Source organism: Camelus bactrianus, chromosome 18, assembly GCF_048773025.1.
Source record: "Camelus bactrianus isolate YW-2024 breed Bactrian camel chromosome 18, ASM4877302v1, whole genome shotgun sequence".
Lineage (NCBI taxonomy): Eukaryota > Metazoa > Chordata > Mammalia > Artiodactyla > Camelidae > Camelus > Camelus bactrianus.
Genome location: NC_133556.1, coordinates 8,171,927 through 8,174,714, shown reverse-complemented (window position 1 = coordinate 8,174,714; position 2,788 = coordinate 8,171,927).

Below are 2,788 nucleotides of genomic sequence, written 5' to 3'. Positions count from 1 at the left end.
GTAACAAACTGAATCAAAAGCTGCTTGTTATCTCTTGACCAGCTGAATCTGTTGGGCATTGGCCTTGGTTGCTGTGTGCTTGACAACTTCCAGATCCAGTTTTTGGTTATGCAGCTCTTCCTTCAGTTCCATGACTCCATGCCCGCTCTCCACCTTCTCCACCTTGCTGTGTCCGGGGAGGCTGGCCCCATTGAAATACAAACTCCTTTGGCTTCCTGTTGGATTCAGTGGAGGGGAGGGACTGGCAGGAGATCCCAAGGCAGGAGAGGGAGTTCGAGATACTGATTTTCCTGGTTTTCTGCCTGCTGGGCAATGGGTTGGCAGCTTCCCTCTGCAAAAGACTCCTGGCAGGTGGCCCTCTCCTTCTGTTACTCTTCCTTTGTTCCTTTAGGCCTAGTGGTAAACAGCACTGTTGCCAGCCCTGACTGTTGCACCATTTCCCATAGGTTCCCTTAACTCTGATCTTTCTTTTTTTTTTTTAATGGAAGTACTGGGGACTGAACCCAGGACCTCATGCATGCTAAGCATGTGCTCTACCACTGAGCTATTTCCCCTCTCCACCACCATTCTTTTACAAGTAGTCCCTTCTTTAAACTCTCAACTCCTCTCTTGTGTGCACCTTTCTGTCTCCAGCCAGATCCTGACAGAATCAGTGGCATACTTGTGCACCCATTTAATAAGTGCCCTCTTTTGTAGGCTAACCAGAGTTAGTGTTTGTGCTTTCATCCAAAAGATCTTAACTGATACACATCCAATATGCAGAAGGCAGAGGAAAGGGCAGTTAATTCTTCATGTGGAGTTGGCATTTCAGCTGAAAGAAGTGGAGGACAGGCAGAGGAGAAGAGCCTTCAGGGATCTAGGTCCACAAAGGAATGGGGCAGCTGGAGCTGGTCTCAGAGATGAGGCAGGGGCGGGGCTGGTCTGGGGTGGGGGGTCATCGATGCTACTTTAGTGTATGTTAACTTTGTTCTGTTAATGACAGTGTGCGAGTGGGTGAGTCTGCCTGGGGAGAAAATACCAGACTGATGGAAAGGAGTTGAGAAGATGGAACACCAGAACCTAAGGGAACAGCTTAGATATGGTTGCCAAGGAAACTTAGAAATGATCAGAGAGATGGGAGGGCATGCTAGCAGAGGAGGTCATTGAAGCCAAAGTTTTTCAAGAAGACAAGTTCAGCAGTGCCATGAACCCCAGATTCAGCAGGAAAGGACTGAGGAGTATTTGGAGATTCTTCATAGTTTTAGAGGGAGCCATCTCAGTGCAGTGGGGTGAAGACAGGCTGCAGGAAGTTAAATAACAGCATGTGATGGAAGAAGTAAAGGCAAGAATTGCTGGTTCTCCCTTTAAAAAGTTTGATAGTGAAGGGAAAAAGAGAACTGGGTCATGAGTTTGAAAATGGGATTAAGAGAAGTCATTTTAGGACAGAGGCAGTGCTGTCCAGTAGAAGTATTTGAGCATAACGTAGGTTTAAGTTTTCTAAGGGTGACATTTTAAAAATAAAAAGATACAGGTCACCTAGCACTAACATCTTGGTTTCTTTATACCATTCTACAATAAAAGGAATGAAAGCTTCTTGGGGAAATGGCTGGTTCTAGGGCTCAAGCAGGAAATACACAAGATGGGCTTTGAGAATCTTCTAGTGCCAGAAAGCAAAGAAATGCTCAAAAACAAACATGAAAAAAACAAACAGAAACCCAAAACCCTGGAGTAAAGGAGGCCTGTGAAAGGGATATAGGAGCCAACTGAAAGCACTTCCAGTGGCCAAAACAGGAACAGTTTGAGCAACAAAATATTTTGGATTACAACCCAAAGTATAAAATAAACATCCATGAGTCCATACTGATATAAATGATTGAATAACTAAATGGGGAAGAAGAAATAAATCTGTGCAAAGGAATTCCAAATAACTTATGTAGCTGCTCTGCCCTCAAGGCAGTGCTGTTAGCAGTACAGAGAATATACAGGTTGGAATATTCTAGTCCATGGGGGTCTGTCTACTTGAATAGTTGAGATACACATGTAGCGGGTTTTTTCTTTTTTCTTTCTCTTTCCCTCCCATCAACCCATCATGCATCAGTAACCACATGGGTTCTGGGGACACAAACACCACCCAATTCCTGTCCTCTCGAGGGTCAGGCTGGGGAAACGTTACTATAGATGAATCATCCCAAGGAATGCATGAAAGGCTACCATTTGGAAACAAAGTTAGAGCCGTTACTCACAGCATGTGCCAGACCCAATTCTAAATGGAGTTACTGAAATGATGAAGCTGTAAATAATTTCTCGACTGTAGAGGTCCAAAGCGCCTTTCAAGCATGACAGCAAAGGCAGAAAGAACAAAGGTAAAGATACAAAAAATGAGAACTCCATGTTGTCCAAAATTATAAACCACATTACAAAGCAATAAACTAGAAAAAAAATGGCAATACAAGACAAGGGATATATATTAATACATAAAGGACACTAAGAGAAAGACGGTAGAAGAGTGAGCAAAAGACATTCACGTGTTACAACAGAGAAATATATATGACAAACAACATGAAAATACTCAACCTCAATCACAGAAATTAAAACGTTAGTAAAATCTCATTGCCTATGAGAGCAGCAAAAATTGAAAGACAAAAATGAAGAGCTACGAAGTGGTGAACCGGGCTGCCAGCGTCGGCCTCCATACCCTGACAGAAGAGTGAACCGACAAACGCCTTGCTGGTGCTTGGGATGAGTAGTGGGAACCAGGCAGGGCACTTCCGGGTTCGGAACCTCCGTGCCCTCTGACCCCGGAAGTCCC